The sequence below is a fragment of the Salmo salar genome, chromosome 13, assembly GCF_965601325.2.
Source record: "Salmo salar chromosome 13, fSalSal1, whole genome shotgun sequence".
NCBI lineage: Eukaryota > Metazoa > Chordata > Actinopteri > Salmoniformes > Salmonidae > Salmo > Salmo salar.
Window position 1 is genome coordinate 103577524 of NC_138303.1, and position 12494 is coordinate 103590017.

At 41.3% G+C, this 12494-nt stretch overlaps 1 long non-coding RNA gene across 1 annotated transcript; it reads right to left on the bottom strand.

Annotated features, from left to right (window-relative positions):
* Positions 1-1169: 1169 nt before the first annotated feature.
* LOC145860089 (uncharacterized) lies at positions 1170-7746 on the bottom strand. The gene is made up of 2 exons (XR_014380210.1): positions 7379-7746; positions 1170-3485 (listed from the first exon to the last, which is right to left on the bottom strand). It is a non-coding gene; the product is annotated as an uncharacterized LOC145860089 (long non-coding RNA).
* Positions 7747-12494: the final 4748 nt, after the last annotated feature.

The window sequence follows — 12494 nt, forward strand, 5'->3', positions numbered from 1 at the left end:
GGAGGTCCAAGCATCTTCGACAGAGGGGATCAAGCTGATTCTATATCATTTTACAGAGGCCAGTTCATGAAGGAAGGCTTGCTCATTAAAGTTTTTTAGCAAGCGTCTATGACAAATCAGGACAGGTCATTTCACTGAGCAGCCATTATGAACACAGGCTGTAAAACAGTGATCACAGGTCATTACAGAAAACACCAGACTGATACGTCTCAGGATTATTTGAGAGGATAACATCTAGGAGAACAGCATTTTCTGGGTGTTTGGGGTCATACTTTGTGGGATTGGTAATAATCTGAGAAAGATTTATGGGAGTCCCATTGCTTTAAGACTTGGTCAGATGGTTTAAGCATGTCCTTACTCCCTACCTTTTTCTTCTGTCCATCTCTCTCAAGAACAAGACTTGTCTGTTGAGGCTGAGAAGTGCTGGGTCTGAAATTGGATGAGTACATTCCTTCCCAGACATTCCTGACACTCACACATGCATAGTAACCTACATGTCAGAGGTCCTCAACCACATTCAGCCGTGGGAAGATTATTTTCTTGAACGGATGGTTGGGGGGGTTGAGGTTTTGACAGTCTTTTATATCCAACAATGAAAAAAATAAAATAGTTATTATCTCAGAAAAAAAAAGAAAAAAATCACGGGGGCCAAATTGGGCCTGTGCGCCACCAGTTGGGGAACCCTGCTGTATGTTATAGGGGGAACTGAACTGCATACATGCATAGTAACATTTATGTTAGGGACAATCTGTGAACTGCATGCACTTTTGTGAACTCTGTGACCACATTTCTCTTATTCAGAGCCAATAGTCAGCACAAACATTATATAATCTATTTGAAAATAAGTGCTGTTCTTCAGGTGGATTCCCAGAGAGGAACTTGAATGAACCAGCTCTGACTTTTTCCCATGGCATGGGTAATAGCCAATACCTACAGAGATTTAGGTATGTGTGTGTGTGTGAACCACCCCATATTTCTTTGACCTCTGCCTTCCCCTGATAGCCAATCAGAAGCCATGCTGAGGTCCCCACCCCAGTCCAGAGAGCCTCTAGCTAAACAAGGAGGAGCAGAGAACTCTGTGCTCTGCACTGGCTGTAACTTAAAAACAACACACACACACACGCACACAAACACGCACTTGAATAACAAACACACGTGCATGCATAAGATAAAGATTAGATAGGATCAATTCTTTATAATGTATAAACCCAGCAGATAAAGATCAGACAGGATCAATTCTTTATAATATGTAAACCCAGCAGATAAAGATCAGACAGGATCAATTCTTTATAACGTGTAAACCCAGCAGATAAAGATCAGACAGGATCAATTCTTTATAACGTGTAAACCCAGCAGATAAAAATCAGACAGGATCAATTCTTTATAATGTGTAAACCCAGCAGATAAAGATCAGACAGGATCAATTCTTTATAATGTGTAAACCCAGCAGATAAAGATCAGACAGGATCAATTCTTTATAATGTGTAAACCCAGCAGATAAAGATCAGACAGGATCAATTCTTTATAATGTGTAAACCCAGCAGATAAAGATCAGACAGGATCAATTCTTTATAATGTGTAAACCCAGCAGATAAAGATCAGACAGGATCAATTCTTTATAATGTATAAACCCAGCAGATAAAGATCAGACAGGATCAATTATTTATAATGTGTAAACCCAGCAGATAAAGATCAGACAGGATCAATTCTTTATAATGTGTAAACCCAGCAGATAAAGATCAGACAGGATCAATTCTTTATAATGTATAAACCCAGCAGAGAAAGATCAGACAGGATCAATTCTTTATAATGTGTAAACCCAGCAGATAAAGATCAGACAGGATCAATTCTTTATAATGTGTAAACCCAGCAGATAAAGATCAGACAGGATCAATTATTTATAATGTATAAACCCAGCAGATAAAGATCAGACAGGATCAATTCTTTATAATGTGTAAACCCAGCAGATAAAGATCAGACAGGATCAATTCTTTATAATGTGTAAACCCAGCAGATAAAGATCAGACAGGATCAATTCTTTATAATGTATAAACCCAGCAGAGAAAGATCAGACAGGATCAATTCTTTATAATGTGTAAACCCAGCAGATAAAGATCAGACAGGATCAATTCTTTATAATGTGTAAACCCAGCAGAGAAAGATCAGACAGGATCAATTCTTTATAATGTGTAAACCCAGCAGATAAAGATCATACAGGATCAATTCTTTATAATGTGTAAACCCAGCAGATTTGCCATTCTTGACGCACTCAACCCGGTGCGTCTGATACCTTAACGCCATACCGTGTTCAAAGGCGCAAATCTTTCACCTTGCACATTCACCCTCTGATTGGCACACATACTGTATACAATCCCTGTCTCAATTGTCTCAAGGCTTAAAAATCATCAATACTGATAGTAACAGTTAAATACTGAGTCGATGTGCAGGGGTAAGAGGTAACTGAGATTGACAAGTACATATAGGTTGGGATAAAGTGACTAGGCAGCGGCATAGATAATAAACGGTAACAGCAGTGAATGTGATGAGTCAAAAGAGTTATATCAGATATTCTGGGTAATTATTGGTTAACTATTTAACTAACTATTTAGCAGTCTTATAGCTTGTGGGTAGAAGCATTTCAGGGTCCTGTTGGTTCCAGACTTGGTGCATCGGTACTGCTTGCCGTGCGGTAGCAGAGAGAACAGTCTATGACTTGGGTGGCTGGAATCTTTGGCAATTTTTAGGGACTTCCTCTGACACCGCCTGGTATAGAGGTCCTGGATGGCAGGGAGCTCGGCCCCAGTTATGTATTGGGCCGCATGCACTACCCTCTGTAGCACCTTGCGGTCGGATGCCAAACAGTTGCTTACCAAGTGGTGATGCAACCAGTCAAGATGCTCTCGATGGTGCAGCTGTATAACTTTTTGAGGATCTGTCATGGAAAGGGCAGGTGTTCTTAATGTTTTGTATACTCAGTGTACAAGCATGTATGAGTCTTTATAATGTCTTAGAATAAGGCTGACAATCTCTCTATGTATCAAACTTTCAACTGACTGAGCTAGAATCATGCCCAAATAACACATCTGAATACTCCACTACATGAGCTCTCGTCATAGGCTACATTGCATAGCTTGTCTGGTTTTGTAATGTGAGTTAGTGAACTCGCTGTGCTGGAAAGACCCTTCCAGTGCTCTTCTAACCTCTGTCCCGACACACTCCCCTCAGCACAGATTGGGTTAAAAGCTGAGACCACTACACTTTACACTCCGCCGTATCCACAACTCTGGAGAGTGCACACCTTGTTTCAACATCTCCCAGTAACCCCCATTCACTATTTCTACTTGTTCTTTGTTTAATCTACATCCCACAGTCATGTTGTCATGGTTATTCCGTCTCATGATATGAGAGTGGCTGAATCTCACACATCCAGATGTGACCCGACTGGTGCTTCTGTTGCTCTACTTCAGATTGGTTTGGTCTGAGCTCTAAGGAGGGGAAAGGAGGAGAGGAGAGGAGGAGAGCAGACAGCAGGGAAAGGAGAAGGGGGAGGAGAGGAGGGGGAAGGAAGGAGACTTTAATTTCCTAAATTAAAATCACTTGGAGCTGATTTCCTGGCGTTTTTACAGTCATACGCAAACACACATAAAGGTCTGCTCTGGCTAGGGAGGAAAGAGTTGGGTATGGCCCCAAGGGTTACCCCAAACAAGAGATTGTATCACATGCGCATACTGTTTTTTATTTATTTATTTTTTATTCACCTTTATTTAACCAGGTAGGCCAGTTGAGAACAAGTTCTCATCTACAACTGTGACCGTGCCAAGATGAAGCAAAGCAGTGCGACACAAACAACAATACAGAGTTACACATGGAATAAACAAACATACAGTCAATAATATAATATAGCTTTGGGGGTGACCAGTGAAATAATACTGCTGGAGCGCGTGCTACGGGTGGGTGCTTATATGGTGACCAGTGAGCTGAGATAAGACGGGGCTTTACCTAGCAAAGACTTATAGATGAGCTGGAGCCAGTGGGTTTGGCGACGAATATGAAGCGAGGGCCAGCCAACGAGAGCATACGTGTCGCAGTGGTGGGTAGTATATGGGGCTTCGCTGACAAAACGGATGGCACTGCATCCAATTTGCTGGGTAGAGTGTTGGAGGCTATTTTGTAAATAACATCGTCGAAGTCAAGGATTGGTAGGATAGTCAGTTTTACGAGGGTATGTTTGGCAGCATGAGTGAAGGATGCTTTGTTGCGAAATAGGAAGCCGGTTCTAGATTTAATTTTGGATTGGAGATGCTTAATGTGAGTCTGGAAGGAGAGTTTACAGTCTAACCAGACACCTAGGTATTTGTAGTTGTCCACATACTCTAAGTCAGAACCATCCAGAGTAGTGATGCTATGGGCGGGCAGGTGCAGGCAGCGAACAGTTGAAGAGCATGCATTTAGTTTTACTTGCATTTAAGAGCAGTTGGAGGCCACGGAAGGAGAGTTGTATGGCATTGAAGCTCGTCTGGAGGTTAGTTAAAACCTGTTGTGGATAGGGGGCAGTATTTTTACGGCTGGATAAAAAACGTACCCGATTTAATCTGGTTACTACTCTTGCCCAGAAACTAGAATATGCATATAATTAGTAGATTTGGATAGAAAACACTCTAAAGTTTCTAAAACTGTTTGAATGGTGTCTGTGAGTATAACAGAACTCATATGGCAGGCAAAAACCTGAGAAGATTCCAGGCAGGAAGTGGCCTGTCTGACAATTTGTAGTCCTTCTGTTGCATCTCTATCAAAATTACAGCATCTGTGCTGTTACGTGACATTTTCTAAGTCTTCCATTGGCTCTCTAAAGCCATCAGAAAGCGCAATGACGTGTCTCCTGTCTCTGGGCAAAGTACAGCAGCAGAGTTTGTAAGTGGTCTGCCTGGGGACAGTGCGCGTTCACGAGACCTTGCCATTTTTTTCTTTCACTCTTTGAATTAATACAACGTTGTCCGGTTGGAATATTATCGCTATTTTACGAGAAAAATAGCATAAAAATTGATTTTAAACAGCGTTTGACATGCTTCGAAGTACGGTAATTTTGAATTTTTTTGTCACGAAATGCACTCGCGCGTTACCCTTCGGATAGTAACCTGAACGCACGAACAAAACGGAGGTATTTGGATATAACTATGGATTATTTGGAACCAAAACAACATTTGTTGTTGAAGTAGAAGTCCTGGGAGTGCATTCTGACGAAGAACAGCAAAGGTAATCCAATTTTTCTAATAGTAATTCTGAGTTTAGGCTGCCCCGACGTTGGCGGGTCTGAATAGCTAGCCTGTGATGGCTGAGCTATGTACTCAGAATATTGCAAAATGTGCTTTCGCCGAAAAGCTATTTTAAAATCTGACATAGCGTTTGCATAAAGGAGTTCTGTATCTATAATTCTTAAAATAATTGTTATGTATTTTGTCAACGTTTATCATGAGTAATTTAGTAAATTCACTGGAAGTTTTCGGTGGGTATGCTAGTTCTGAACTTCACATGCTGGTTTTTGATATAAATATGAACTTGATTGAACAAAACATGCATGTATTGTATAACATAATGTCCTAGGAGTGTCATCTGATGAAGATCATCAAAGATTAGTGCTGCATTTAGCTGTGGTTTTGGTTTTTGTGACATATATGCTTGCTTTGAAAATGGCTGTGTGATTATTTTTGGCTGGGTACTCTCCTGATATAATCTAATGTTTTGTTTTCGCTGTAAAGCCTTTTTGAAATCGGACAACGTGGTTGGATTAACGAGAGTCTTATCTTTCAAATTTTGTAAAATTGTCATATGTTTGAGAAATTGAAGTTATAGCATTTTTAAGGTTTTTGTATTTCGCGCCACGCTCTACCATTGGATATTTGGCGAGGCGTTCCGCTAGCGGAACATCTGTCCTCATTAACACAGTGTCCAAAGAAGGGCCAGAAGTATACAGAATGGTGTCGTCTGCGTAGAGGTGGATCAGCGAATCACCAGCAGCAAGAGCGACATCATTGATGTATATAGAGAAAAGGGTAAGAGAGGGTCCAGATTGTCTAGCCCGGCTGACTTGTTGGGGTCCAGATTTTGCAGCTCTTTCAGAACATCAGCTATCTGGATTTGGGTGAAGGAGAAATGGGGGAGGCTTGGGCAAGTTGCTGTGGGGGGCGCAGGGCTGTTAACCGGGGTAGGGGTAGCCAGGTGGAAAGCATGCTGAGGGGCAATATAGTCAATATACTCAACAGCATGGGGATGCAGTGCCTTAGACCACTGCACCACTTGGGAGGCCAGCAAAAGGTATGTTTTTGTGCACTACGTCATCACTTTTATCCCCATCAAGTCAATTTGATGGAAAGGGAAAAGGGAAAGTGGGATACCTAGTCAGTTGTACAACTGAATGCCTTCAACTGAAATGTGTCTTCCACATTTAACCCAACCTCAATCAATCAGAGAGGTGCTGGGGGATTCCTTAATCGACAGCCGTGTTTTCGGCGCCCGGAGAACAGTGGGTTAACTGCCTTGCTCAGTGGCAGAACAACAGATTTTTTTACCTTGTCAGCTCGGGGATTCGATCCAGCAACCTTTCGGTTACTGGCCCAATATCTGATGGAATAACGCGCATATTGTTTTTATGTGGATTTTAGAATATTCACATGAAAATCTGTTGCCAATTGGATGGAAACCTAGCTCCTGACTATGGATTTAAGGAGGGGTGGTTCTACTCTTTCCTTCCCCTGGGATGTGGCAGAATAGGTCACTGGCAACTGAGTGGGTGGCCAAGCACTGCTGTAGAGGCCATACATCAGATCACTGACATGTTTCAGAAGCTGTAAAGACAGACTAATCATGATTAACCATTACCTAAGGTCTTCACTAAATTAGACTTAGCAAGTATATTGACTATATTACGACTCAGCAATCTGGCAGGCAGGCAGGCAGAGAGACGGAGAGAGACAGACAGCCAAACAGATGACTTCTGTACTCATTCCCTTTGTTGTCTCTTCCATCCAAACTATAAGATTCCTGCAACTAAATATAATCTAGAGTCTAAAGGCAGTTGAGAGGTGTAACGTTTGAATGTGTGTTGAGGGGGAGCAGGGTACTGTATTGTCAAATACAAAACACACAAAAATACAAGGATCCCTGATGAATCAAGAAAGATTTCACATATGTATTCATCTACCATCTCTCTCTCTCTCTCACACACACACACACACACACACACACACCCACACACACACACCACACACACACACACACACACACACACACACACACACACACACACACACACACACACACATTTACTGTAACTAATTAAACGTTAGCCCATTAGCTACAACAGGTAAAGTTGAAAACTTACCATGTCCGTGGATGATTAGCCAGAGAACTAACATTAGCTAGCTAGCAAAACTTTCCTTGATCATCTTCTCTCCAACAAACCATCGCTTTACTTACAAGAGAAAACTAAAATGCAGGAGAAGAGGGACGACCATTTTGCAGTCAAAACATTTCAATGCTTTGTTTGTTTTCCAGCTGTGTTGTAGCCTATCGGGTGCTCTGTCCCAATGGACGTGTAGAATGTTGATGCGCGCAGGCAAAAAGAGATGTTTGTATTTGTATTTATTATGCATGCCCATTAGCTGCTGCCAAGGCTGCCAAAATGAAGGCAGTTTACACATTTTTAAAAACATTACAATACATTCACAGATTTCACAACTCACTGTGCGACCTCAGGCCCCTACTCCACCACTACCACATATCTACAGTACAAAATCCATGTGTACGTGTGTGTTTAGTGCGTATGTTATTGTGTGTGTGTGTATGCATGTGTCTGTGCCTATGTTTGTGTTGCTTCACAGTCCCCCTTGTTCCATAAGGTGTTTTTTTAATCTATTTTTTTTATCAAATTTTACTGCTTGCATGAGTTACTTGATGTGGACTAGAGTTCCATGTAGTCATGTCTCTATGTAGTGCTGTGCGCCTCCCATAGTCTGTTCTGGACTTGGGGACTGTGAAGAGACCTCTTGTGGCATATCTTGTGGGGATATGCATGGGTGTTCGAGCTGTGTACCAGTAGTTCAAACAGACAGCTTGTAGTGATGAAGTCAATCTCTCCTCCACTTTGAGCCAGGAGAGATTAACATGCATATTATTATTAGCTCTCCCTGTCCATCCAAGGGCTAGCCGTGCTGCCCTGTTCTGAGGAAAATTGTTAAGTCCTTTTTTGTGGCATCTGACCACATGACTGAACAGTAGTCCATGTGCGACAAACCTATGGCCTGTAGGACCTGCCTTGTTGATAGTGCTGTTAACTTTATTATGGACATACTTCTCCCCAACTCCCCATCTTAGCTACTGTCAAAACATACTCAATATGTTCTGACCATGGTGGAGCTGAGTTTGCCTTTTCCCCCAAAATGTCCTTTAAGGTGCTCCAAAGCTTTTTGCTATCATTCTTTATTTCATTTATCTTTGTTTCATAGTGTAGTTTCTTCTTCTTTTTATTCAGTTTGGTCACATGGTTTCTCAGTTTGCAGTACGTTTGCCAATCGGTTGTGCAGCCAGAGTTACCATTCCTTTTGCCTCATCCCTCTCAACCATACAATTTTTCAATTCCTCATTAATCCACAGGGATTTAACAGTTTTTAACAGTCATTTTCTTAATGGGTGTGTGCTTATTAGTAACTGGAATAAGCAATTTCATAAATGTGTCAAGTGCAGCATCTGGTTGCTCCTCATTACACACCGTAGACCAACAGATATTCTTTACATCAACAACATAGGAATCACTACAAAACTTATTGTATGACCTCTAATACACTATATTAGGCCCAGCCTTTGGAACTTTGGTTTTCCTAGATATGGCTACTATACTGTGATCACTACATCTGATGGATCTGGATACTGCTTTAAAACACATTTCTGCAGCATTAGTAAAGATGTGATCAATACATGATTTCATTCCTGTGCTGTTTGTAACTACACTGGTCAGTTGAATGATAACCTAAACCAGGTTGCAGACACTGGTTACAGTTTGAAGCTTTTTCTTGAGTGGGCAGCTTGATGAAAGCCAGTCAATATTTAAATCACCCAGATAAAATACCTCTCTGTTGATATCACATACATCATCAAACATTTCATACATATTATCCAGATACTGACTGTTAGCACTTGGTGGTCTATAGCAGCTTCCCACCAGAATTGGCTTTAGGTGAGGCAGATGAACCTGTAACCATATTCCTTCAACAGTATTTAACATGAGATCCTCTCTAATCATCACAGGAATATGACTCTGAATATAAACAGCCGCACCTCCTTTTCTGTAGATCTTATAACCTTGTATTGCTACCACTGTATCATCAAAGGTATTATCTAAGTGAGTTTCAGAGATAGTCAGAATATGAACGTAATCTGTTACGAGCAAATGATTGATTTCATGAACTGTGTTTCTTCAGCTACATATGTTAACGTGGGCTATTTTGAGCACTTTTCTTCTGGGATACTTACTTGTTTTTCTTGCTTTACTGGGAATCTCAGCAGCAGTAGATGTGCTCATGTTTATGCTAGTGCAGGGTGAACTGTACACCGTGGACTTCCTCCTAGGGCACACCGGCTCAGTGCTAACAGTATAAATCTGGTTCATAGGCACATGATTACAGCATACAATAGCTGTAGGATCAGCAGAGGCATTCAATGCAGTTAGAGGTACATAAATTAGGTTACTTACATTGTGTCTACCAACGCCCCAAGGATAATGTACATTTGCTGAAGCATTATGACAACTCTGTGTCACAATGTTAGGGTTTAACTGAGCTGGGCTTGGGTCATTGATAAGTCATTGTCTCAACACAGCCTTATATTGCTGTGAAAGGATCCAGGAACCCAAAATGATTTGGGTGGATCCCATCCTCTTTACAAAATGTTATGTTAAGTGTTTAAAAGCTTTAAGGGAAAATATAGTCATATTATCAGGGTTAAATGCAGGTACAATAATTTGTACTAATTACTGATGAAAATAAATGCAATAAAAATAGGTCATAGGCCTACATGTTATTTTGTTAAATTCTGTTGCTCTTTCTGTGCACCAGTTTCAGAGGTCTACGGTCACCGGTCTCTAAGAACTGAACTGTGTCATTACGTACAGCTGGTCCCCATATTCTCCCTGATTAGTAAATGTATTAGTGTGCCCTTCGTTCACCATTGTCTTGTTGATTATTGTTCCAATGTCCATTGGTCGTGTGAGTACTTATGCTTCATTGTTTTGGCTTTCGTGCCGCTTGTATTGTGCACAGATGATTACGGGTCTCGTCTTGTGTTGTATCATTGTGCGCTTGTGTTTTCGGGTCTCGCCCCGTGTTATTTATTCAAGGTTCTCCTCGCTCTTTTGTTTCGCTTTCAACCCTGTGTTTTGTATACGTGTTTGTTTGGTCTTCGTCCCCGTGCCTTTACTGTAATTTGGGCTGTAATTTGGGTAGTGATTAAAAAAAACTATTACGCATTCCTGATCCTTTATACCAACATGACAAGTGGGTCCAAATAGAACATCCAAATTGCATTCAGTGGAACAGAAGAACATTTGCAGCACAATGAACACTGCAATTAGCTAACACAGACAAAGGATTACCATTAGAAGCCAACACAGCAAACTACCAGATAGCATTAATTAAACAACCATTAGTTTACTGCATTTTAACGGCAGTGGATTTTTGTATGGGAATCCTGTATTATTTTGCATGTTTATCTTACATAGAACAAATGTTATGGAAGTGAATGTGAGCTTTTCAATTAAGTGGACAGCAACCACGAAAAACACTGCACAGCCTGTAATAAAATCAAAAGCATTATAGCATCGGAGATTCTCTTAGTTAGGGATGATGCCTGATTGCTATAAGACCTCAGACTGTCACAAATTGTAGCTTTTAATGACCTAGCAAATTCAATGACTTGGATGTGAAATACACTGAGTGCATCGAACCTTAGGAACACCTTCCTAATATTGAGTTGCACTCCCCCTTTTGCCCTCGTAACAGCCTCAATTCGTTGGGGCATGGACTCTGCAAGGGGTTGAAAGCGTTGAACAGGGATGACAGCCCATTTTGACTCCTATGCTTCCTTCCCACATTTGTGTCAAGTTGGCTGTATGTCCTTTGGATGGTGGACCATTCTTGATACACATGAGAAACTGTTGAGCGTGAAAAATCCAACAGCATTACAGTTCTTGACACAAACATTGCATATGTGCATCTGACTCCTATTCATTATCACATCGCACATTCATGAGCACAACATTTCTGAACCGGTCTCGAAACCATCCTGGACCATCAGAAGCACCAGCCCCGATAGTAGGTCCACTTACTACAGGTACATCCATGTCAGATCCATCACTTACTACAGGTACATCCATGTCAGATCCATCACTTACTACAGGTACATTCCATGTCAGATCCATCACTTACTACAGGTACATCCATGTCAGATCCATCACTTACTACAGGTACATCCATGTCAGATCCATCACTTACTACAGGTACATCCATGTCAGATCCATCACTTACTACAGATACATCCATGTCAGATCCATCACTTACTACAGGTACATCCATGTCAGATCCATTACTTACTACAGGTACATCCATGTCAGATCCATTACTTACTACAGGTACATCCATGTCAGATCCATCACTTACTACAGGTACATCCATGTCAGATCTAACTACAGGTACATCCATGTCAGATCCATCACTTACTACAGGTACATCCATGTCAGATCCATCAGTCTGAACTGTAGTTCTACCAATCTGTTTTCCAGCCTCTGCATATGATACATCATGACTGATCCTGTATCTCTGAGCCTCTCTAGCCTCTCTCTGTACCTGGCATCCACCAAATGCAGCTCTGTGTTTTGCCCCACAATTACAGCACTTAACCTTCACATTGCTTCCACATTCACCATAATCATGTTCCCCTCCACACTTGGCACATCTTTTCTGTCCTTTACTCTGAGCAGCTACATGTCCCATTCTTTAGGCATTTAAAACACCACAGTGCATATGGGACAAATTCTCTAACATTGAAACTAAGGAAGACTTTCTCAAACCTCAGCATCACTGATAAGCTTTTACTTTTTTGACCCTCTTTCCTACTGATTAACCTTTTGGCCTCAATCACTCTGCCTTCCTTCACATTCGTTTTAATATCAACTGTGGACGTAGATATTGGGACCCCAGTGAAGACTCCCCTCAATCTAGCATAATCACCAGGGACATGGCTTTTAATCTTCTTCCCATTAAGCTTTTCCATTTTCAGAATCTTCTCTTGCTGAGCCTGTCTACCACACAATGTTAACAATCTACCATTTCCAATGAAACAAGCTAATTTCACTTCACCTACCTCTTTCTCTATGGCATTAGTTAGTTGGATAGGGTGTGAGGCCCTGTGGTCTCATCAAACACCCCTTTCCACTCCAACACATCACT